This window comes from Balaenoptera physalus (assembly GCF_965194825.1).
Source record: "Balaenoptera physalus genome assembly, chromosome: 10".
Classification (NCBI taxonomy): Eukaryota; Metazoa; Chordata; class Mammalia; order Artiodactyla; family Balaenopteridae; genus Balaenoptera; species Balaenoptera physalus.
In genome coordinates this window covers 48,996,294-49,023,191 of record NC_138889.1, presented here as the reverse complement: position 1 = coordinate 49,023,191, position 26,898 = coordinate 48,996,294, and the positions used below count along the sequence as shown (strand labels likewise).

General features: G+C 38.9%; 1 long non-coding RNA gene and 1 pseudogene across 2 annotated transcripts in view; both read right to left on the bottom strand.

The window, feature by feature from the left end:
- The window catches only part of LOC309636779, a 41,092-nt gene that overhangs the window by 13,497 nt on the left and 697 nt on the right, over positions 1 to 26,898 (bottom strand). The window lies entirely within an intron of this gene.
- LOC309636431 (cofilin-2 pseudogene) lies at positions 20,269 to 26,869 on the bottom strand (annotated as a pseudogene). Its single transcript has 2 exons — positions 26,855 to 26,869; positions 20,269 to 26,242 (listed from the first exon to the last, which is right to left on the bottom strand). The product of its transcript is annotated as a cofilin-2 pseudogene (transcript).

Below are 26,898 nucleotides of genomic sequence, written 5' to 3'. Positions count from 1 at the left end.
AAAAATGGCGCTGAAAAATATTCCATTCTAGGTGACATATTCTTGAAAGGAGCTTGCACAAAATGTTAGCATTTTGTTTGCAAATGTTTGCTGATCACAAAAGGAATGGTATCAACTTTCTGTGAAATGAAACGTGAAGAGAAGCATCGTTTATTGAGCATCTATTAAGTGATTTGCGTATTAATCTCATATTCACAATAAGCCTGTGAAATTACTTAAGGATAGATTTAGCTGCAAAATGCAGAAAATCTAACCTGAGTGGTTTAACAAATTAGGGGTTTAGTAGTCCAGTAGTTGGTGCTGGCATCGATTCAGCATCTAAGTGATTGACATCAAGGAATAGTCTCTTTTTCTGCATCACTCTCCTTAGGAAGTTGGCCTTTAGTCTTACGCTTATCATCTCATGATTGCAAGATGGCTGCATCAGCTCCAGATATCATATCCACATTCAAGATAGAACTCAGAGGGAAACGTAGGACCAGCCATATTAGTCCCCATTTTATCAGGAACGCAAAAACTTTTCCCAAACCACCTTCATAAGTTCACCTGTTATTCAACTCAGCCCTTAAATGAGTTGTACAAAAGGACGGAGAGCCAATGGATCTATCTCAACAGGCTGACAAGGTAATGAAACATTTAAAGTGCATTTCAAGGCTCATTTCCCACCTTGTTCTCTTTCCACTGCGTATATTCATGGGCTAGTAGATCAGGGTCTACTAGACCCTGATCTACTTTAGGAGAGGTTTTTTTTTTTTTCATTTTTACTCCCTAGCACTTCACATAGTGCCTAACACATAATAAGGACTCAATAAAAGTTTGTTGTACTCCCCACTCCACTACTGTCTTATAACAAGTAAATATACAAATCACTCATGTTTGCATGTATTACCTCCCCAATGAGTCTGTGAATTACATCAGTGGATACCCACTGTGCACTCAACATATGCAGAATGACTGAATGACATCTCCACCCCACCACTGGCCTCTTGGAACTGAAAATGACTGCAGTTGCTGTGTTTAAGGGCAATGTGGATCACCTTTGTCCTGGCTGCTCAGTCTCATCTCTGTGTGATGGCAGCAGCCTCTGTATGGATCTCACAGAAATGAGACTGACTTCAACCTTGGGCTGCCTCCGTCCTTACATTTCCTCTGCAACCTTGAAACAACAGCACAAGGGTTAAGAGAGCTAATAGCAGCGTAGTCTGGGACTAATAAAAAGGGCAACGTTTTGAAATGAAGAAGAGGAAGGCTTTCTCAAATCTATTTTTCTTTTTCCTCTCACCTTTCTCCATAACTCAGTCTAAGGGGAACAGGAAGAAACCGCTTCCCCTCTTCCCATCTTCCTTTCCAGATGTCTTAAGCTTCTTCAAATGCTCTCTATCTCTCTTGCCTGCAAGTCTTAGCCATTTCCCTAGCCCGCAAGAACCTTCTTCCTCATCCCTATTCACCTTCATCAGGCTAACTCCTAAGATGTTACTTTAGAGTCAACTTTCCTCCAAAAAGCCTTCCTCAATATTTGAAGATGCCCCTGATATCACAGCCATAGCATCCTATACACCGGGCCTAATTGCCTGTCTGCCTGTTTATCTCTTGTTTGATGTCTGTAAGTAAAACCTATGAGGAGCCACATCCAGCTTATCCTATGTGCTCAATTAGTTACTGGTCAGTGAAAGAATGAGAACAGGAGTAAGAATTCCAAAGGGCCCTAACCCTTCTCACGGATCAGGCCCGGGAATTCCTAGCCACATTTGATTTCCTCTTCCCTAGAGGTTTCTGTTTGTTCCTCAGACTTTGGAAACTGTTAACCAGAACGAGCTTCTTTGTTTGGAGATCTTATCTTCATCCTTCACCACCGGGTGTCGTTTTCCTCTGTCTCTCCAACCAGGCATTCCTCTGCAGCCCACCTCACCTCTGTAAGTGGCGAAGCCTGGCGCCCTGGACAGAGTGCAAAAGCTACAGTGTAATCTCACTTTCTCTCAGGGCCACTGACCAGAGGAAACAAAAGCTGTACTGATTGGGCTCTCCTGATGAGAACCAGCCAGTGGCTCTGAAGTTTCCTTCGGTGTTTAAAATTCCTTATCTGGCATTGCTAGCAAATCAGCAGGCCCACAAGTCAATGGAGGCTTATCTCCAGAGCTGACTCTTCAAAGAGATATATGCACACCACTCCCCTGGGTCAGATAGCTGTGCCAGTGAGAGACGGGAGTAATTGGGATCAGTCAACTTAACACATATAACACAAGCCATTAACTGTTTTTTAAAAGCAAAGGTTTTTTTTTGTTGTTGTTTTTTTACCATCGTAAAAGTAATCAGTGCTCAAAGAAAATTTGGCAAATAACAAAATATGCAAAGAAAAAAATTCCTTAACAATTTAGCATATTTGATATGTTTCTCTTAAGCCTTTCAGTAGGTTATTTCTTTAAGAGTTTATTTATTTATTTATTTAATACAGCAGGTTCTTATTAGTTATCTGTTTTATACATATTGGTGTATACATGTCAATCCCAATCTCCCAATTCAATCCACCACGACCCCACCCCCGCTTTCCCCCCTTGGTGTCCATACATTTGTTCTCTACATCTGTGTCTCTATTTCTCCCTTGAAAACTGGTTCATCTGTACCATTTTTGTAGGATCCACATATATGCGTTAATATACAATATTTGTTTTTCTCTTTCTGACGTACTTCACTCCGTATGACAGTCTCTAGGTCCATCCACGTCTCTACAAATGACCCAATTTCGTTTCTTTTTATGGCTGAGTAATATTCCATTGTATATATGTACTAAATCTTCTTTATTCATTTGTCTGTCGATGGGCATTTAGGTTGCTTCCACAACCTGGCTATTGTAAATAGTGCTGCAATGAACATTGGGGTGCATGTGTCTTTTTGAATTATGGTTTGCTCTGGGTATATGCCCAGTAGTGGGATTGCCTGGTCATATGGTAATTCTATTTTTAGTTTTTTAAGGAACCTCCATACTGTTCTCCATAGTGGCTGTATCAATTTACATTCCCACCAACAGTGCAAGAGGGTTCCTTTTTTCTCCACACCCTCTCCAGCATTTGTTGTTTGTAGATTTTCTGATGATGGCCATTCTGACTGGTATGAGATGATACCTCATTGTAGTTTTGATTTGCATTTCTCTAATAATTAGTGATGTTGAGCAGCTCTTCATGTGCCTCTTGGCCATCTGTATGTCTTCTTTGCAGAAATGTCTATTTAGGTCTTCTGCCCATTTTTTGATGGGGTTGTTAGTTTTTTTAATATTGAGCTGCATGAGCTGTTTATATATTTTGGAGATTAATCCTTTGTGTGTTGATTCATTTGCAAATATTTTCTCCCATTCTTAGTGTTGTCTTTTCATCTTATTTATAGTTTCCTTTACTGTGCAAAAGCTTTTAAGTTTCATTAGGTCCCATTTGCTTATTTTTGTTTTTATTTCCATTACTCTACAAGGTAGGTCAAAAAGACCTTGCTGTGATTTATGTCAAAGAGTGTTCTTCCCATGTTTTCCTCTAAGAGTTTTATACTGTCCAGTCTTACATTTAGGTCTTTAATCCATTTTGAGTTTATTTTTGTGTATAGCGTTAGCGAGTGTTCTAATTTCATTCTTTTACATGTAGCTGTCCAGTTTTCCCAGCACCACTTATTGAAGAGACTGTCTTTTCTCCATTGTATATCCTTTCCTCCTTTGTCATAGATTAGTTGACCATAGGTGTGTGGGTTTATCTCTGGACTTTCTATCCTGTTCCATTGATCCGTATTTCTGTTTTTGTGCCAGTACCATACTGTCTTGATTACTGTAGCTTTGTAGTATAGTCTGAAGTCAGCTCTGTTTTTTTCCCTCAAGATTGCTTTGGCTATTCGGGGTCTTTTTTGTCTCCTTACAGATTTTAAGATTTTTTTGTTCTAGTTCTGTAAAAAATGTCATTGGTAATTTGATAGGGATTGCATGTGAATCTGTAGATTGCTTTGGGTAGTATAGTCATTTTCACAATATTGATTCTTCCAATCCAAGAACATGGTGTATCCCTCCATCTGTTTGTATCATCTTTCATTTCCTTCGTCAGTGTCTTACAGTTTTCTAAGTACTGGTCTTTTACCTCTTTAGGTAGGTTTATTCCTGGGTATTTTATTCTTTTTGTTGCAATGGTGAATGGGATTGTTTCCTTAATTTCTCTTTCTGATCTTTTCTTGTTAGTGTATAGGAATGCAAGAGATTTCTGTGCATTAATTTTGTATCCTGCAACTTTACCAAATTCATTGAGTAGCTCTAGTTGTGTTCTGGTGGCATCTTTAGGATTCTCTACGTATAGTATCATGTCATCTGCAAACAGTGACAATTTTACTTTTTCTTTGACAATTTGGATTCCTTTTATTTCTTTTTCTTCTCTGATTGCCGTGGCTAGGACTTCCAAAACTATGTTGAATAATAGTGGCGAGAGTAGACATCCTTGTCTTGTTCCTGATCTTAGAGGACATGCCTTCAGTTTTTCACCATTGAGAATGATGTTTGCTATGGGTTTGTCGTATATGGCCTTTATTATGTTGAGGTAGGTTCCCTCTATGCCCACTTTCTGGAGAGTTTTTATCCAAAATCGGTGTTGAATTTTGTCAAAAGCTTTTTCTGCATCTATTTAGATGATCATATGGTTTTTATTCTTCAATTTTTTAATATGGTGTATCACATTGATTGATTTGCATATATTGAAGAATCCTTGCATCCCTGGGATAAATCCCACTTGATCATGGTGTATGATCCTTTTAATGTGTTGTTGGATTCTGTTTGCTAGTATTTTGTTGAGGATTTTTGCATCTATATTCATTAGTGTTGTTGGTCTGTAATTTTCTTTTTTGTAGTATCTTTGTCTGGGTTTGGTATCAGGGTGACGGTGGCCTCATAGAATGAGTTTGGGAGTGTTCCTTCCTCTGCAATTTTTTGGAAGAGTTTGAGAAGGATGGGTGTTCACTCTTCTTGAAATGTTTGATAGAATTCACCTGTGAAGCCATCTGGTCCTGCACTTTTGTTTGTTGGAAGATTTTTAATCACAGTTTCAATTTCATTACTTGTGACTGGTCTGTTCATATTTTCTATTTCTTCCTTGTTCTGTCTTGGAAGGTTATACCTTTCTAAGAATTTGTCCATTTCTTCCAGGTTGTCCATCTTATTGGCATAGAGTTGCTTGTAGTAGTCTCTTAGGATGCTTTGTATTTCTGTGGTGTCCATTGTAACTACTCTTTTTTCATTTCTAATTTTATTGATTTGAGTCCTCTCCCTCTTTTTCTTGATGAGTCTGGCTAAAGGTTTATCAATTTTGGTTATCTTCTCAAAGAACCAGCTTTCAGTTTTATTGATCTTTGCTACTGTTTTCTTTGTTTCTATTTCATTTCTTTCTGCTCTGATCTTTATGATTTTTTTCCTTCTACTAACTTTGGGTTTTGTTTGTTCTTCTTTCTCTAGTTCCTTTAGGTGTAAGGTTAAATTGTTTATTTGAGATTTTTCTTGCTTCTTCATGTAGGATTATATTGCTATAAACTTCCCTCTTAGAACTGCTTTTGCTGCATCCCATAGGTTTTGGATCATCATGTTTTCATTGTCATTTGTCTCTAGGTATTTTTTGATTTCCTCTTTGATTTCTTCAGTGATCTCTTGGTTATTTAGTAACGTATTGTTTAGCCTCCATCTGTTTGTCTTTTTTATGTTCCTTTTCCCTGTAAGTTATTTCTAATCTCATAGTGTTGTGGTCAGAAAAGATGCTTGATATGATTTCAGTTTTCTTAAATTTACTGAAGCTTGAGTTGTGACCCAAGATGTGATCTATCCTGGAGAATGTTCTGTGTGCACTTGAGAGGAAAGTGTAATCTGCTGTTTTTGGATGGAATGTCCCATAAATATCAATTAAATCTATGTGGTCTATTGTGGCATTTAAAGCTTGTGTTTCCTTATTAATTTTCTGTCTGGATGATCTGTCCATTGGTGTAAGTGACGTGTTAAAGTCCCCCACTATTATTGGTTACTGTCTATTTCGTCTTTTATAGCTGTTAGCATTTGCCTTATGTATTGAGGTGCGCCTATGTTGGGTGCATATATATTTATAATTGTTATGTCTTCTTCTTGGATTGATCCCTTGATCATTATAGTAGTGTCCTTCCTTGTCTCTTGTAACATTCTTTATTTTAAAGTCTATTTTATCTGATATGAGTATTGCTACTCCTGCTTTCTTTTGATTTCCATTTGCATGGAGTATCTTTTTCCATCCCCTCACTTTCAGTCTGTATGTGTTCCTAGGTCTGATGTGGGTCTCTTGTAGACAGCATATATATGTGTCTTGTTTTTGTATCCATTCAGCAAGCCTGTGTCTTTTGGTTGGAGCATTTAATCCATTCACATTTAAGGTAATTATCAATATGTATGTTCCTGTTACCATTTTCTTAGTTGTTTTGGGTTTGTTTTTGTAGGTCTTTTTCTTCTCTTGTGTTTCCCACTTAGCGAAGTTCCTTTAGCATTTGTTGTAGAGTTGGTTTGGTGGGGCTGAATTCTCTTAGCTTTTGCTTGTCTGTAAAGCTTTTGATTTCTCTGTCAGATCTGAATGAGATCTTTGCCAGGTAGAGTAATCTTGGTTGTAAGTTCTTCCCTTTTATCACTTTAAATATATCATGCCACTCCCTTCTGGCTTTAGTGTTTCTGCTGAGAAATCAGCTGTTAACCTTATGGGAGTTCCCTTATATGTTATTTGTCTTTTTTCCCTTGTTGCTTTTAATAATTTTTCATTGTTTTTAGTTTTTGTCAATTTGATTACTATGTGTCTCAGCGTGTTTCTCCTTGGGTTTATCCTGCCTGGGACTCTCTGCGCTTCCTGGACTTGGGTGGCTCTTTCCTATGTTAGGGAAATTTTTGACTATAATCTCCTCAAATATTTTCTCGGGTCTTTCTCTCTCTCTTCTCCTTCTGGGACCCCTATAACAGGAATGTTGGTGCGTTTAATGTTATCCCAGAGGTCTCTTAGGCTGTCTTCATTTGTTTTCATTCTTTTTTCTTTATTTGGTTACATGGCAGTGAATTCCACCATTCTGTCTTCCAGGTCACTTATCCATTCTTCTGCCTCTGTTATTCTGCTACTGATTCCTTGTAGTGTATTTTTCATTTCAGTTATTGTACTGTTCATCTCTGTTTGTTTGTTCTTTAGTTCTCCTAGGTGTTTGTTCTTTAATTCTTCTAGGTGTTTGTTAAACATTTCTTGCATCTTCTCGATCTTTGCCTCCATTCTTTTTCCGAGGTCCTGGTTATCTTCACTATCATTATTCTTAATTTTTTTCTGGAAGGTTGCCTATCTCCACTTCATTTAGTTGTTTTTCTCTGGTTTTATCTTGTTCCTTCATCTGGTACATAGTTCCCTGCCTTTTCATTTTGTCTGTCTTTCTGTGAATGTGGTTTTTGTGCTACAGGCTGCAGGACTCTAGTTCTTCTTGCTTCTACTGTCTGCCCTCTGGTGGATGAGGCTATCTAAGAAGCTTGTGCAAGCTTCCTGATGGGAGGGACTGGTGGTGGGTAGAGCTAGGTGTTACTCTGGTGGGCAGAGCTCAGTAAAACTTTAATCAGCTTGTCTGCTGATGGGTGGGGCTGAGTTCTTTCCCCATTGGTTGTTTGGCCTGAGGTAACCCAGCACTGGAGGCTACAGGCTCTTTGGTGGGGCTAATGTCAGATTCCGGAAGGGCTCATACCAAGGAGTACTTCCCAGAACTTCTGCTTCCAGTGTCCTTGTCCCCATGGTGAGCCACAGCCACCCTCACTCCCCACCCCTGCCTCTGCAGGAGACCCTCCAACACTAGTAGGTAGGTGTGGTTCAGTCTCCTTCCCCCTGGGTCCCAATGCACACACTTCTTTGTGTGTGCCTTCCAAGAGTGGAGTCTGTGTTTCCCCCAGTCCTGTCGAAGTCCTGCAGTCAAATCCCACTGGCCTTCAGAGTCTGATTCTCTGGGAATTCTTCCTCTTGTTGCCGGACCCCCAGGTTGGGAAGCCTGATGTGGGGCTCAGAACCTTCACTCCAGTGGGTGGACTTCTGTGGTATAATTTTTCTCCAATTTGTGAGTCACCCACCTGGTGATTATGGGATTTGATTGTATTGTGATTGCACCCCTCCTACCATCTCACTGAAGCTTCTCCTCTGTCTTTGGATGTGGGGTATATTTTATGGTGAGTTCCAGTGTCTTCCTGTCAATGATTGTTGAGCAGTTAGTTGTGACTCCAGTGCTCTCGCAAGAGGGAGTGAGCACATGTCCTTCTACTCTGCCATCTTCCATCATATACATTTTGTAATCAATATAAATTTGTATTCTGCCTTTTTTTTTTTTTTTGCATGTGAAAGTATAACAGGAATATTTCCCCAAATCTTTACATAATTAGGTGAATAAAGTTTTAATGGCCACATAACGTGTATACATTGAACAATTTATTTAACTATTTCCTCATTGTTAGGTATTTAGATGGTTTCCAATATTTTTTATCTGAATTGTTATGAATGTCAATTGAATGTCAATGAACTTAAAGCCTTTTCTAAATTTACACTTATTTCCTTAGCCTGGATTCCCAGGAGAGGAATCAAATAATATGAATTTTTAAGGTTCTTGGTTTATCTTGCAAGATGATTTGACAGAAGGGCTCTACTAATTTACATTTCTACCACCAATGTTTGAGAACATCTGTTTATTACACCATTGCCAAGACTAAATGTTCTCCTTCAATATTGTATATTTTTCTTATTTGATAGGAAAAAAAAAATCAACATGGGTTTAACTTGCATTTCTTTCATTTAATGAGGTTAAACATGTTTCTCAAGTTTTTTTGTTTGTTTGTTTTTTGGACATAATATATTTATGTCCTTTTTCTACCTCTCTATTTGGTTCTGTACTATTTTTCTTATTAGTTTTCATGTGAATTAATTCTTATCTTCCATATACACTGGGAATACTTTCTTCCTATTTGTTGTTTTCCATTTGATTTTGGTTTGTCTGGGGTACAGAGAAATTATTTTTTGTACTTCGATGTATTGCTTTTTAACATTGTGTTATCTTCTGTCACTTTTAAACTTAAACAGTTTACCCCATACATATTTGATAATCATTCTTTTCTTTGTTTTCTTTGATTATATTAGTTTGTTATGTTTGTTTGTCTGGCTTATGAAAGTAGTGATTAAGAACCCCAAATCCAGAGTCAGACTGCCTGATTTCAAATACCATCTCTACCACCCACCAGCTCTATAATGTGGGGCAAGTTACTTAAATTCCCAGCATCTTGATTTTCTCATCCGCAAAGTGTAGACACTAATACACACAAATAGTTGCTGTGACGATTTAATCAGTTAATATATGTAAAGCAGTTAGAACTGTTCTTAGATGCTTACAGTAAGTGCTATGTAAGTGTTGGTTATTAATATTTAATTATCATAGACATATTGATTTAAAATCTGATAAAGTTAAGTTATATTTTGCTATTTTAAAAAATTTCTTGGGAATTCCTTGGCAATCCAGTAGTTAGGACTCTGCATTTCCACTACAGGTGGCATGGGTTCAATCCCTGGTCAGGGAACTAAGGTCCCACAAGCCACACAGCACGGCCAAAAAAAAAAAAAAAAAATTCTTATTTCTCAAAAATTTCTTGGATAATTTCACCTACTTGATTTTCGGGATGAAATTTCAGTCATGCCCTGAAAAAGATTTACAATGGCAATTTTATTGGTCTTGCCCCATCCTCTTTTGTGTAAGCTCACAAGGCTGTATAGCATGGTAAGAGACAATGGTGTAGTGGTTAAGATAAGAATGAAAGCATCAGATACACTAGGGTTTGTGTGCATCTCAGTTATGCCACTTTCTAGCTGTCTCACCTTGGTCAAGTTACTTCCCCGAAATTCAGATTCTTCATCTCTAAAATAAAGTAGAATTTGTAATGATAGAAGCTGCCACAACCCAAATGTCCATCAACTGATGAATGAATAAATAAAACATGATGTATCCACACAATGGAATATTATTTGATCATAAAAAGGAATGAAGTATGATATATGCTACAACATGGATGAACCTTGAAAACATTATGCTAAGTGAAAGAAGCCAGTTGCCAAAGATCACATATTTTATGATTCCATTCATATGAAATATACAGAATAGGTAAATCTATAGAGATAGAAAGTAGATTAGTTGCTGCTTAGAGCTTGAGAAGATGGGGAACCTGGAGGGTGATAACTAAAGGATACTGGGTTTCTAGTTAAGTCTCATGTGGTATGAGCTGATTGATGGTACCAAAATTGTGTGCCTGCATCCTTGTTGCAAAGGAGACTGACTACTACATGGTAAAATTTACTATATAAATATGGGAATTCCCCTACTATAGAAAGGCTATTCAAAAGATAATGAACAGGGCTTCCCTGGTGGCGCAGTGGTTGAGAATCTGCCTGCTAATGCAGGGGACACGGGTTTGAGCCCTGGTCTGGGAAGATCCCACATGCCACGGAGCAGCTGGGCCTGTGAGCCACAATTACTGAGCCTGCGCGTCTGGAGCCTGTGCTCCACAACAAGAGAGGCCGCGATAGTGAGAGGTCCCCGCACTGCGACGAAGAGTGGCCCCCGCTTGCCGCAACTGGAGAAAGCCCTCACACAGAAACTAAGACCCAACACAGCCATAAAAAAAAAAAAAATAATGAACAGTCATGATTATAATCAGATACAACGACAAAGACTCTCAGAAAACCACAAATCTAAGGGGTGGACAAAGGAAGAGGATCCAGAGAAGAATACAGAAAGGAAGAATCATATAGATGGAAAGAATATATAAAAAAAAATTAATGGAAGAAATGTATTAAAGAATCTCAAGAAGGAGAGAGCAGTGATCAAGAATGTTAGTTCTGGGACTTCCCTGGTGGTGCAGTGGTTAAGACTCTGCCTGCCAATGCAGAGGACATGGGTTCGATCCCTGGTCCGGGAAAGTCCCACATGCCACGGAGCAACTAAGCCCGTGTGCCACAACTACTGAAGCCCGAGCGCCTAGAGCCCGTGCTCCGCAACAAGAGAAGCCACCACAATGAGAAGCACGTGCACTGCAACAAAGAGTAGCCCCCGCTTGCCGCAACTAGAGAAAGCCCGCAAGCAGCAATGAAGACCCAACACAGCCAAAAATAAATACAATAAAGTAAAATAAGTTTTTAAAAAATGAGGTCAGGTTTACCTTGTAATGGCCAAATTACTGTGGCTCAAACTTTCATCATATCTGATGACAGGCAGTCTCATCTTTTATGCGGCTCCTCTCCACACAGAGGTCTTTGCACTTGCCAGTGGCTCACGTGTTCCACAAATCCATACTGCCCTGGCCACCGATGTGGTTCCAGATTGTTCATCACAGCTCCCCCACTGTCACCTCTCACCTCCTGCAACCCCACGACTGAAGCCACCACAGCCATGCTGGCCTCAAGGGAAGGCTTTTCCTCCTTTTACTAAATGTTCCCAGAGGTGGACACAGACCCTTCATTTAATTTCCCATAGCCTGACCAGGACTAGGCTGCAACATTTAGTAAAATTTGATTAAACGTTTAAGGATAAGAGAAAGGAATGATAAAACCGACAAATTGTTAAATGGCTATGAGTTCTAAAGGCTCTCAGAGTCCACAAGCAAAGCCCTGGCTGTCTTAGGGCCGTGGAGGTGCCTTGTTGCCTAGTTCCCAGGCTTGGGCTCTCTGGCAGGGGCTGCTTATCTTCTCCCTTTGGGAGTGACCTCAAGTGAGTTCACCCTACTGAAAGTTCAGGCCCCAATCTCCAGAGGCCCCAGAAGAAGACCACATTTCTCCCTGCAGTCTTTCTAGCCTCAAGTTTGCCCCTCCTACCCCCATTTCCTGTCCACTTCCTCTGAGGAAACTTCAGCCCTCCCCAACTCACGGGGTCAGGTCTGCTCCTATGGCCTCTGTGAGATCATCACATAAAAGCAAAATATCTGATAGACGACATTCCCCACGTCTGTGTTTGAGTATTACCACCTGTGAGGTAATCACAGGCCTGTCTACTTGTACTAAGCCTGGACCAGTCCAGTATCTTTTTGTGGCATTTTATCCACATGAAGTAAAAACCCAGAACTGTAGCTTCCCTGTAGTCCTAAAGTGCTCACTCCCCATCTCCTGTGAGAAGCTGTTTAAACAGGAAGCACAAGCATCTCTACGAAAATAAACAATCCCATACTGGCTAAGGGAATCTATACCCACACCTTAAAGGAACTATTTCTCCAAAGGCATCTTAAACTCCAGAGATGTAGCTCCACCCATAACAAAGGCAACTTTTGACATTATGATGCAGAAAAGGTTAGGTCTCTGGAGTTGGAGCTGTCAAACTTCCATTCCAGAAAATGGTCTGGTTTAGTATTAGTATATCTCATTTTGTCCAGTTAGATCATTTCCCCTAAACCAAAACTACCCTTGAAAAACTGCTTGAAGAGGGGACTTCCCTGGTGGCGCAGTGGTTAAGAATCTGCCTGCCAATGCAGGGGACACAGGTTCGAGCCCTGGTCCAGGAAGATCCCACATGCCACAGAGCAACTAAGCCTGTGTGCCACAACTACTGAGCCTGCGCTCTAGAGCCCGCAAGCCACAACTACTAAAGCCTGCAAACCTAGAGCCCGTGCTCTGCAACAAGAGAAGCCACCGCAATGAGAAGCCTGCACACCGCAACGAAGAGTAGCCCCCGCTCGCTGCAACTAGAGAGAGCCCGTGTGCAGCAATGAAGACCCAACACAGCCAAAAATAAATAAATATAAATAAAAAAATAAATAAATTTTAAAAAGAAAAAAAATAACTGCTTGAAGATCTGAAATTACAACGTTCAAGCCACTCTCCCCACCCCAGCCTTCAAAAATCTCAGGCCATTTTTGACAGGGCTCTGGTTACAAGCATCATGTGCCTGTCTACCCCTAGAGATTGTGGCTTTTCCCAAGTGTCTCACTCTAAGGTAGTCAAGCTTAGAGTCAATCTCTAAGGTAAGGGTAGAAGAGAAATTGCTTCCTCCTCCCAGGGGCCACAGCCTTTTCCTTGCCACATAAGTATGGAACTAATTTTGATTTCTTTTTCTTGAACCTTAGATACCCGGCTTGTCAACAGTCATTCAAAAAGAATTTTATAAAGGTTAAAGAATTAGAGTTAGCCAAATTGTGAAATTGAGACTCTAGGGATTCAATTTCTATAGTCATAGGTCATGCAGAATTAAATGAGTTTGGAGGTGTGGATTTTAGTGGATTTAGGTTGTGGAGATTGTCAACTCAGATAAATTGAAGCAAAAGGTGGATTTTCTCAATATTTCTGAATAGGCTTAAAGTATAATTAACAACAGCTGGCAAGAGCTTACGTCTATTTCCATTTGTATTGGCCACTAGCCCAAACAAGAAAAATGGATTTTTGTCAATCATAAAGCTAAAAATCATCAATAGGGAATGCCATTTTTAATTTCAAAATCACAAGTGGACATACAGTATATGGAAAGGAGTCATACAGAACTTCCCATTCTTTCCTCTCGGTGTCAGTTCCATTCATTCAAGTATTTATTGCCTATGTGCCAGGCACTGTGCTAGTCCTGAAGTTGCTATCAAGATCAATGAGGAAGCTTGCCCTTGAGTTCTTTACCACCCAGTTGGGGGATAGAGGTGAGTGAAGTGGCAGGAAACATTGTTAACTAAAGTGTTAAAATAAAAAGCCTGTTCTCAGTTGATAACACAGGGGTGAATTATGCATTGTAGAAGCACAGAGAAGGACAACTAACTGCCCAGAAAGCTTCACAGAGCAGATGCATTTGTATCTGTTCCTGAAAGATGAGTAGAAGGTCACCAAAGAAGGGGAGAAGAATTCAATGTTTGTTTGATGTCTAGCCTTCTTAATACACTGGCTATAAATTCTGTGTGTTTGGGATTAATCTTGTTCATTGTATGCCTGGCGCCCAGCTCAGCACCTGGCACACATCAAATGTTCTAAAATATTAGTTGATCCTATTGACTAAAACTATCTTTGGCAGAGAGAACCACAAGTACAATAACAAATAAACAACACAGTGATTTTTCTAGATTGTGGTTTATAATATCAGCACCATTAGCTCCTGGAAAGGAAGCACTCTCCCAAGAAAGCTCAAAAGAGTAAGCACTAGAGAGGAAACCACAACCTGAGTTTTAGACTCAGCCCTGTTATTAATGAGTTACCTAACTTTGAATCAATGATTATCCTGTATCAACTTCAGTTTTCTCACTTGTAAAATAGCCTTGTAAGGGTTTATTATTACAATATTATATATGGTAAAAAACAAAAATGATTAATAGAAGGGGAAAGAATGTAGCACTGCATCTTTTCCTTCTCTTTCTAAATTCAAAATTAACACATGCATCCCAGCTTTAAGATGCAGACGGATTGCATATTGGTCATCTCACCCTCCATCACCATAATTGCAGGACTGATAAAAAATAGGTTAATAAACATTCAAAAACAAAGAAGGAACTTTCTTAGGATTAGAAGCCGTAATCACATGGGAAACCAGAGCGGTGAGCTGAGGCTCCCGCCACCTCAAAGCTCTTGCTCTTTGTCACATACTGCCCTGACTGGGCGCCTTCTGGTTCTCTCTAATCTAACCGAAGAGATGAAGAGATAGAAAAAAATTGAAACTGAGAGAAAAGATAAGAGGTACTGAGGTTACAGAGATTTTATCATCAATCTAATGCAGGTGTTTTTAAAATGTTTTGTGCCATGGATCTCTCTTCAGCAAGCTTAGTGAAGACTATGGAATCCCTTCTGACTTAAGTCCAGTTGGGCTGCTATAGCAAAATACCACAGACTGGGTAGCTTACGACAACAGAAATTTATTTCTCACAGTTCTGGAGGCTGAGTAGTCCACGATCAAGGTGCTGCCATGGTCAGGTTCTGGTGAGGGTCATCTTCCTGGTCCATAGCCAGTATTCTTGCTATGCCCTCACATGGTGGAAGGGCTGAGAGAGCTCTCTGGGGCCTCTATTATAAAGGCACTAATCCCATTTATGAAGACTCCACCCTCATGACCTAAGCAACTCTCAAAGTCCCCACCTCCTAATACCATCATATTGCGCATTAGAATTTCAACATATGAATTTTGGGGGGACACAAACATTCAGACCATAGTACCTTCTCAGATTAATACCTTCAAATGCATAAAATAAAATATATAAAATTATGTAAGATATCAATTATATTGAAATGCAGTTGTCAAAATGTTAAAATTTTGTCATGTGTTAACATATTAACAAATTGAATAATGAGATGTTACAGCCAGCTTATTATCATTTTTGAAATATCTGCCATAATTGTAATATAACATGAAAATATCTGTGATTTCAGTTGGTGATAATGTCACAGATACTGCCAATACTACTGTGGTTTTTTGCCAATATGCAAATTGTGGAAAGTAATATATTTCAGTTAGAGGCTAGTGAAAATTAAAATGTAATAGTTTTTTCATCCAGTTTCATGGACTCCCCTGAATTCTATCCACAGAGCTCAGGTTAAAAAACTCTGGTCTCATAGAATTTCTAGGAGATTTCCCAAGAACAGAGGAAATGTGATTCTTTAATTTTCTAGACCTGAAAAAAAAGACATGATACTTCAGATTAATAGTTCACTAAATTCTAGCAGAATAATACAAAAAATGAAATAAACAAACATGACTGAAACATGTGGTAAAATATCAGCAATAAGGAGAAAACCCTATAAACTACCAGAGTAGAAAGCTGAACTACAAAGCAAGAAGGTTCAAATAACCCTGGATATCTGATTAGAAAAATTCTATGCAAGCAAACAATGGAGAAATATTTTTTAAATACTGAGGGAAAATTTACTGTGAATCTACAGTTTTATTTATAACCAGATTATCAGTAGTTTGAGTAGAGTGAAAATAAAATAAAGCCTTGTTTGGACATGTAAAGATTTAGAACAATTAGCACTCATGACCTAAAATAAACTGTATCAAGAAAAAAAAATAATCCAGAAGGAAGTGTTGGAATGCAAGTATAATATACACTAAGTGGGAAAAAATTAAATAATACAGTAGCATAAAACATAAAAAGTGAAAGAGCTCTGTCCTGATCCCTTTATTTGTTGTGTATTCTCCTATACCTTTTTCAATGCCAGTAGAAACATGTACACAAATGTAAATATACAAGATACTTTTTATTCTTTAAACAATGAGCTCACTCTATATAAAATAGTTTGTGGGTTTTTTCCCCCATTCAATGGAATGTCATGCACATCCATGAATATTGGTACATGCAAATCTACCTTACTCATTATTATACTATCCACATTCCACAATATAGATGTATCAATGTTCATTTAACATGTCTTGGATATGGACATTTAGATAGTTTTAATATTTTTGCTCTTATAAATAATGCTTGGAGAATTTTTTGTCAGTATTTCTAGAGAATAGAGCCCTAGAATTAGAATTCTTGGGTCAAAGAATATGTGTATTTAAAATGTTTCATAGATCCTGCTGAAATTACTTCTGAAAATATTGCTAATTTATAGTCAGACTACCAGTACATGAGAGGCAGTATTTTAAGGGAAGGAATCTTGAAACATGAGAATAGACACCAAATGGAGAGAATTTGTTGTGAATTTTTAAACAAAAAGACAGAAAATAAGAATGACTTTGAGCGCCTGTGACAGATGGCTTTGTCCTTCGGACCACTTGGAAAATACTTTTCAAAAATTGATCATGTGTCATTGCCAGAGGTGGGAGGTGGGGTGGGGAGGAGGGCAAAATGGGTGAAGGTGGTCAAAAAATACAGACTTCCAGTTATAAGACAAATAAGTTCTGGGATGTAATGTACAGCATGGTGACTATAGTTAACAATGCTGTGTTGTATATTTGAAAGTTGCTAAGAGTAGATTGTATAAGTTCTCGTCACAAGAAAACAATTTGTAACTCTATGTGGTGATGGATGTGAACTAGACTTATTGTGGTGATCATTTCACAGTATATGCATTTATCAAATTATTCTGTTGTACACCTAAAACTAATAAAATGCCATATGTCAGTTATATCTTAATAAAAAATAAAAATCAATAAATCAAAAAAAAAATTGATCACAAACTAATCCAAAGAGATTTAGTAAGGAAGGAACTCAACTATTCAGTTAGGTCTTATTCTATTAAGAGCAGACTATTAGGGCTTCCCTGGTGGCGCAGTGGTTAAGAATCCGCCTACCAATGCAGGAGACACGGGTTCGAGCCCTGGTCCAGGAAGATCCCACATGCCGCGGAGCAACTAAGCCCGCGTGCCACAACTACTGAGCCTGTGCTCTAGGGCCCGAGAGCCACAACTACTGGAGCCCATGCTCCACAACAAGAGAAGCCACCGCAATGAGAAGTCCGCGCACCGCAATGAAGAGTAGCCCCTGCTCGCCACAACTAGAGAAAGCCGGTGCAGCAACGAAGACCCAATACAGCCAAAAATAAAATAAATAAAATAAATAAATTAAAAAAAAAAAGAGCAGACTATTAAATAAATTCTTGCAGAAAATTGTATCTTTCTTAAGGTAATTTTAATGAGGAAAACCTCTGCCTTTGGACTTAATTCTAACCATCATGGAGCACTGATTTGTGCAGTGGCAGTGATAAGATCCTTGATAAGAAGTATCTGCAGTTCATCTTAGAATTTGTAATATTTGTAATACGTAAGAATATAATTATTGGGTAGGTTTAGACATGCACTTAAGGCTTTTAGTAAAACAGACATTGAAAAGTTTAGAGAGAAAAAAATATCTAAATGGCCCATCACTCGAATCTTCAAATGAGAGTATAACTATAGAGTGCTAACTATAGAAGTTTAGCTATAAAGGTATATTTTAAATTGTGTTTTACAGCAAATACTTGAGTGTGCCTATGTGCTAAATATTGGGTTAGGCACTAAAGACACTACATCTGTTTTGGAGGATATTGCCGTTTTGAAGAACTTAATGCATTTGATATGTATTAATTCTCTAAATTACTTTAAGCAAAAACATAGCTCCGTTTTGTAAATGGGTAATAGCAATTGCGGAGAGACAAACAATAATATCAATTGCAGAGAGATAAGCATTTATTTTAAAAGATTATATTGACAACCTACTACGAGCCCATCTGACACACAAAGAAATAACAGGAAATGATTCCTGCCTTCAAAGCATGTGCAGGTTTTTAAGTACCAGAGATTCAAAAAATATTGTTTAAAGAACAGCAGTAGAATCTTCACAAAGAGAAATAAAATGCTGGTGCTACATGTCATGCATAGATTTTCAAAGAACTTGTGAAAAGTTAGAAAAAGAGGCACCTTATTAAGGAAGGACACACACAAGTAGCAGTAAGAACTCTGAGGATGTAGCTAAATCCCAGAATGAACAATTGTTTGAGTCTCATTATGATCAACAAATAGGACACTGTAGCTCTGTTTAGCCTCATAGGGGAAGGAGTAGGCTCTGTGCTTGGGGGCAAATACTGTAATCTAAGTGGATGATAAATACACTATAAATAAATACAAAGTGATTAACTCTTCTTTTGCTTTACATTTTCTATCAATAATAATTATCATTGGGGACTTCCCTGGTGGCTCAGTGATTAAGAATTCGCCTGCCAATGCAGGGGACACGGGTTCGAGCCCTGGTCCAGGAAGATCCTACATGCCGCAGAGCAACTAAGCCCGTGCGCCACAACTACTGAGCCTGCGCGCTAGAGCCCGCGAGCCACAACTACTGAGGCGGCACGCTGCAACTACTGAAGCCCGCACACCTAGAGCCCGTGCTCCACAACAAAGAGAAGCCACCGCAATGAGAAGCCCGCGCACCGCAATGAGTAGCCCCTGCTGGGCACAACTAGAGAAAGCCCACATGCAGCAACAAAGACCCAAAGCAGCCAAAAAAAAAAAAAATTATCATTTATTAGAAAGAATAAAATTAAGGATCATTGAAGCCCAAGGTGTGTGAGAAGACAATACGAATTTAGCTATTTTCCATGAATTGAAATGTACAGGCTTAAGTAAATTTCATATCGTGGAACTATATTAACTTGTAAATTGCAAAATTATGAAGCTTATGGATAGTTTGAGAGGACCAGAAGCTTAAGGTCAGGCTAATATTGTCCCCAAATTTAAAAAGTGTAAAATGCCCCTTCTAGAAACTATATAGACTGGGGTGATAAACCAACCAAAAATTCTATAGGGGAATCAGTTACTTGTTCCCTCATAATATGCAGTTTCAGACTAGTATGCTAGGTTCTGAGGGTGTCATAAAGATGACAATTAGGACAGATTCTGCCTCCAAGGAATGGAGAGTTTAACAAGGGAGTTAAGGAGGTAAACCAAAAACAAACAAACAAATGAATAAAAAATAAGTTGTAAATATTTGTCTTGCTTTCTTCTTTAAGGAGAACATACAGTGCTTTACAATTTCTCTCCCACCACATCTTTATTTATTCATTCAATATTTTATTAAATATGTTCTATGTGCAAGGCACTGTGCTAAATGGTACAGAAAATAGCAAAGAAGAATCAGAAGATCTTACCTTCAAGGAGTTTACAATGAGAGAGAGTTTTATTAAAAATTTAAATGTAAGTGTCCTAGTCTGTTTGGGCTGCTATAACTAAATACCATAGACTGGGTGGCTTAAATAACAAACATTTATTTCTCCCAGTTCTGGAGGCTGGGAAGTCCAAGATGAAGGCACCAGGTGATTCCGTGTCTGTTGAAGACCCGCTTCCTGGTTCATAGCTGGCACCTTCTGGCTATGTTCTCACAAGGCCAAAGGAGAGAGAGCTCTCTGGAGGCTCTTTTATAAGGGACTAATCCCTTTAGTGAGGGCTCCACATCATGGTCTAATCACCTCCAAAGGCCTCCACCTCCAAATACCATCACATTGGGAGTTAGGATTTCAACATATAAGTTTGGGGGAACACAAACATTCAGTCCATTGCAGTCAGTGAGGATGATCAGCTTGCTTTGGTTCATTTAAAACAAGCTGTAGAGCTGCACACATATTCATTTGAGAAGGAGGGTCATGCAGTCTACAAGGGTGAAGGAGAATCAGCTGAGAAGGTTAGCCTGTTGTCTCACAGGTGTTTGTGTGTTTTGGCAGAGACAGGGGTAGATACTTAACAAATCTCGTTTCAATCTTCCTTTTCTGGTCCCACAGGAAGACTACATTTCCCATCCTCCCTTGAAGTTAGGTTGGGGGTAGGTAACTAGGTTCTGGAAATGGGATGCAAGCAGAAGTGGCATAAACCACTTTGAGTCCTGGCCCTTAAAAATAAAAACGAGTATCTACTAAAGCTAAACATACAACTTCCCCATAACTTAGCAATTCCACACCTAGGTATAGTCCCAAGAGAAACAAAAGCATATGCTACAGAAAGACAAGTGAAAGAATGTTCGTAGCGGGTTTAGTCATAACAGCCCCAGACTTACAACAACCCAAATGTCCTGGAATGGAGAAATTGTCCTGTGTTCATATAATAGAATATTATACAGTGATAAAAAAATAATGAAACATAGCTACACACAGCAACATGCACAAAATCTTGAGTGAAAGAAGCCAGATGTCAAAAAATATTAATGTATGCTTCCATTAATGTAAATTTCAGGAAAAGGCAGAAAAAAAGCTATGGTGATATAAGTCAGAATTGTGGTTACCTCTCTTTGCAGGTGTATTAACTGCAAAGGGGCACGAAAGAGCCTTCTGGCATGATGGAAATACTCTTTTTTAGGATAGTTGTCTTAGGAGTGAAGGCAAATGTAAAAATTCATCAAGCTGTACACTTAAATACTTTTGCACATTACTATATACAACAACTAAAAATTATGCACAAAAAAATCAAACAAGCAAAAAAAAAAAAAGTGACCACTGAAAGCCCAGTAAAGATTAAAGAGGAACTTCTTTTTTTTCAAAGATAGAGGAAACTTTAACCTTGAATCACTACTTGGAGGAAAGTTGCCCTGAAGTGCTGGCCAACCTGCTTTGGACTTTGTGTGAGCACAAAATAAACCTTTCTTAATCTAAGCCCTTAAGATTTAGGGGTGTATTTGGTATCACAGCATAGCCTAACGTTTTTAGGCTACTACAGTATTCATCACCCACAAACTGCCAAGGTCAGAAACCTGGTTTTGTCAGCCCACCAATGGAGGCTCTGCGTTTCATAGGCTAAGTGACCCAAAACAAGCTTATAAATGAATGTAAAAATTAAAATGCCAATTCATTTAATGAAAGGGAGGAGGGAAAAAGCCCTCTCATTCAAACTAGGATATCCGTGTTACCATGATCAAGCCCATTCTTTCAAGACAGACCTGCATGGAAAGTCAGACCATAATAAAAATTTGTCTGGTGCACGTGTTCTCAGAAAAAGAGCATTAATTAGATGGATCAAATGTTTAATGCTATCCTTCCAACAGAGCTTGTGAATCCATTTCATAGTAAAGATAGTTTGTCAGTGGGTCCCTGGGGAATACCTGAGGTCCCTGGACTGCAGTTTCCACTCCCCTTGGCATATACCTGAGTTGCCTCAGTGGCTCTCCTTTTTATTTTCTTATAATCCTATTAACTTTACTTTTTAGGCATATTATTGCATTCTAATTTTTTAGATAGATTGGTCTGGCCTCTGAAGCCTTCCTTTTTATATATCTACTCCTATCTATTATATGTAGTTTATGTATTTTCCTCTCAAAGAACAATCATAAATCTTTTACTTTCAAATTCTGTGATGGGAGTGGTAGAAGTTTGAGGTGGGGAGAATGGTGTCCTAACCCTCCTCTCCAAGTACTGATAACATCATCAAATTGATACAGACACTGGGAATTCTATGCAGTGTATCTGAATATTTCATAAGGTGAGTTGAGAGCCATTTTGTGGAATTCCTGAAGGCCTGAAGGACAGTGAGGAAATAGGTATGAGAGCCTAGAGAAAAAGGGATCCCTGCTATGTACCTGTTATGTAGTGGAGGAAAGTTTGGCAACACTGTTGCCTGCTGAACTGTGGAATATAGAACATATCTCCAACAAATTGATACATTTGGTTAAGGAAATTTCCAGGCAGAATGTTGAAAGTACCAACTAATTTTTTTTTTTTTTTTAAACTAGGTGTGATAAGACACAGAGAGAGATGAGATGAAAGAACTATTCACTTTTTAGGCAGAATTTAGAGGAAATATAAAGAACCTAGGCTCTTCGGGTTGAAAAATCAAGCTGTTGTTTATTCCTAGCCTGTCCAGATGGTAAAAGGTTAGGAATTGCTTTAAGGCAAAGGTTAAAGCAAGGGTGCAGCTGTAAGACTTTTTAAGACTGTAGAAAGATTTAAGAATGTTCTTTCTAGATCTTCTCAGCTTGATAAGAAGGCTTCTAAATATTTTAAGGGCATTTTCCAATAGCTTCCTGACTCTCAGCTCAAGATGGAAAGTGTCTGTCTCAAAAAGATTGACACTCTCAAAGAAAGTGAGCGTGGCTTTTAAAAAATGGAGTGGTTAGAGTTTGATATACGAGAATACCCCAAATTTAAAAAAAAACTGTATTGGTAGAAGCAATACCTGCTTGGACTGAAAGAGCCTAAGTATCTCTCAATATAGCAGCTTTCAACATTTATATGGGCAAAAATTTATATTTGCATCTTAAAAACTGAATATAATATTTTAAATAAAATGATGTGAAGAAAAATGTGAGGTTTTGCAACCAAAATTGGTAGAAAGTCAAAATCGTATGTAGCTATTTTGAAAAGCTTGCCTAGTATCAACAAAGAGAAAGTGTACCTGAATGTTGCTGGAATTAGGAGGTACCACAGTATCATACTTAGTTTGAGCCATGCTTTGTCATTACACTATCCTTGATATGCATTTCTACAATGAATACATGTAAAGCTGAACAATTTAGTGTGGTTAAATCCTCTGCATGAGCTCTAAAGAGTTATTCCATTCTTCTTCAAAGACATCTTGAAAGCCAGAATCTTGCAAGAGCAACAATTTTCAGCTTGGCATGTATTCAAAGCCTTTGAATTCAGCCACAGATTGCCATATTAGTTTCCTTCATTCACTGTGTATCTTCTTTGAAGAAAGTCTTGTTCACCTTGTTGATGAACCCTAAAGCCTTTTTTTTTTTTTTTTTTAATGGAAAAGAAGCAACAATGAAGGCCCAAGAGAGTATCCAGTCAAGCTACTGGTCATATACAACCTAAAAGAATAAACGACCCAGGCTTCCCTGGTGGCGCAGTGGTTGGGAATCTGCCTGCCAGTGCAGGGGACATGGGTTCGAGCCTTGGTCTGGGAAGATCCCACATGCCACGGAGCAACTAAGCCTGTGCGCCACAACTACTGAGCCTGCGCTCTAGAGCCCACGAGCCACAACTACTGAGCCCTTGTGCTGCAGCTACTGAAGCCTGCATACCTAGAGCCCATGCTCCGCAACAAGAGAAGCCACCACAATGAGAAGCCTGTGCACCGCAACGAAGAGTAGCCCCTGCTCGCTGCAACTAGAGAAAGCACGCGCGCAGCAACAAATACCCAACACAGCCAAAAATAAACAAAAATAAAAATAAATACATTTATTTTTTAAAAAAAGGAATAAATGGCCCAAGTAGTTACAATGTGTAACTTTACCCTTAAAATTATTGGCAACATTATGAGAAAACTTTCTTCTGAGTAACAGCCTTATATATCTTATAATACCATATAAAGGAATTTACAAATGTAAACTACTGATTTATTGCAAACTGCTCCTTTTGCATTTTTTTTTGTTTTAATCCTAAAGCACACATCATCCTCCCTGAGAATTTATTAATGCCTCCCTGTTCTGGAATCTCTCTAGCAGCACCAGTCGAGATAGAGAGTACCCTTTCCATTGTTTGAATCCGAGAGTTGAGAGTTTGCCTGAAATTGCCCCTTCACCATCCAACTCTTTAGCACTGTCACTTTTGGCACCTGTGACAACAATAACTGTGTTCTTCTCAAATATCTTTAAGCTTCAAGTCTCCATTTAACAGTTAATTAAAAGAAATTGCATGCTTTTAATTTTAATTAAAAATTTTCCTTATTTCTTGGTATGTATTTGCTGTGCCACACGGTAAACATTATGCTTATCATTATGCATGCATTACTATTCCTGTAATTTCTGTGGACAAGTTTATGCTGTGTTTCTGATCCTCTCATATTTTGAATTGGAGATTTTTGTTTTTTAATTGTGATTATCTTGTTCCTATCCTACCATTGTATATTGGGTATGTTAACGAGGGAGATAACTTGAACATGAAAGCTGTATTTGATCCTACGGAAGATCCCGGATGTTGAACAAGATGGGGTAAATGGATGGAAATTTAGGTTCTTCCCCTTGAGAAGGAGAGGGTATGTTTATCTGGGGAAAAAGGATGTGCCCAGATGTTTGGGCAGCCAGAGGCATAGGACTATGGCAGACACTTCTGGTTGCCCCCAGTATCTGTTCTTTTCATTTCACTTGGTAATAAAACCTGAAATATTATCTGGGCATTTGTTCAACCAATAAAAAAAGATTACATTTCCCAGCCTCTCTTGCAACTAAGTGTGGCCATGTGACTAAGATTTGGGCAATGAGTTGTAAGGAGAAGTGGTTTGCATAGGTTTCCTGGGAGGTTTTCTTAAAGAGAGGAAGTATGTCCTCTCTTCCTCTTTGGCTGGTCTTCCTGGCTAGCACGTGGATGTCATGGCTCAAGGTGAAGCAGCCAACTTATAAGTTAGGACGGAAATCACAGGTAATAGTCTGCAGAGCAACCTGTCAGAAGAAGTCAGGGATCCCTGATGGGTATGGAGCCACCATCTTAGACTAAGACTGTCTATATTTATCAGAGAGAGAGAGAGAGAGACAAACTATTTTTTTTTATACATTTATTTATTTATTATTTATTTATTTTTGGCTGTGTTGGGTCTTTGTTGTTGCGCGCGGTCTTTTCTCTAGTTTTGGCGAGCAGGGGCTGCTCTTCGTTGCGATGCACGGGCTTCTCATTGCAGTGGCTTCTCTTGTTGCAGAGCACAGGCTCTAGGTGTGTGGGCTCCAGTAGTTGTGGCACGCGGTCTCAGTAGTTGCGGCTCGTGGGCTCTAGAGCGCAGGCTCAGTAGTTGTGGCACACAGGCTTAGCTGCTCCGCGGCATGTGGGATCTTTCCGGACCAGGGCTCGAACCCGTGTCCCCTGCATTGACAGGCAGATTCTCAACCACTGCGCCACCAGGGAAGTCCCCAGAGAGACAAACTTTTATCTTTTTACTACTGTTCTTCTGGGCTTTCAATCTGAGTACTCCTCTTTTATTATCTTATTTAGTTTATACTATGTTATATTATTATTACACCTATCTCATATTGTCTTGTTTAGTTTTCTTATAACATAACTAAGTTTTCATATAACTAGCTGTTTTGTCTAAAATATGATGGGAAAGCAATCCTTGGGTTGTACATAAAAGTAATAGTATTAAACAGTCTAATGGCAATCACTGATAGGCTGCTTGAATGATATTTCCTTCATTCACTGTTTAGAAAGGGCCCATTGGGGAAGGGGAAAAACCAAAACAAAATCCAACACTATTCCAATTGACTGAGCTGCAGAAGTGGAAGCTCCTTAACACCCAGATGGCATTTGACTGTCATTTTATAAGTAAGGGTTTTCCATCAAGTGAGACTACTACACTGTCTCCCAATTTCTCTCCAAGTGACGAATGCTCCTTAATCTCACTCATGCCATTTACATGCCACTTGTGTTTAATATATGTAAATTTCTTTTTAACGGCATCTTTGGAGCTAGCATAAATCATCTTGCTTTTTAAAGGTGCACTCTTAGAAGCCCAGAGTATAAATATCAATACCAGGTCTTCTTTCTTAGACTCTTGTTTTGTATGTGGCATCATACAGAGCAAACTGGCAATCATTCAGAGGTAGCAACTTCACAACAGATGTGTAGGGATCCTCTATGGTATCACCAGTGTCATTTGCCAAGATCTGCTTTGCTTCCTCTACAATTATTTGTCCTTTCTCATCATTTAAACAGAAGAGGCCTTCTTTCTTCCTCCCTTCCTTCCCTCCTTCCTTTCTTTCTTTCCTTTTTATCTTCTTTTGTGTAGAAGATTTCCTTATTTTCCTATCATTAAAAACTTTGATGACTTCATCATTCACTGTAACTCCAGAAGCCACAGTGCCTGGGGCTGCATTGGCAGCTCTGGCTCCAGCTCTGTGGCACTAGGAGGAGGAGAAGGAGAGGTGGGTGGAAACCTTGTCTCTCTTGTTCACATCTGAATCTACAGAGCTTAGAACAGTGCCTGAAAATAGTATGTGCTCAGTAAATATTTGTAGAATGAACGAATGGGATTCCTCTAAAGGTTGTACATAAAAATATTAAACAGTCTAATGGCAAGTTCCTGTTTTAAGAAACTTTAGAATTTGTAATTCCAAGGAAACTGGAAAGATATTTATAGGTGAGGAAACTGATATTTAGTGGGGTTATAAGACTCATAGGCCGCACAAGTTCCTTGTCATGCCAATTGTTGGCCAAGCTCTCTAGCCAGGTATGAGTTCTAAGACCACTGCTGCCTCTACTATGTGTACTATTTGAAGCCAAGTCCCCCTAAAACTGAGTTCCCCTACTGAGTTTATGATTAATCTATCTAAAATTTAATTTCCTTTCTTTTCCCCCCTGCCCTCAATACTGTGGTAACTGAACACTAATCAACTAGTCAGATGACTAAAACTGCTATTGTGATAACATCATTAATGTACTAAAACTGCTATTATAGATATCATCATTATTAGTGTACAAGCTCAGGTTGTTTCTCCAAGGCAAGATGAGCTCACAGACCCCGAAGCCATGGACCACCTGGCCTGAGAATTCGAGACAT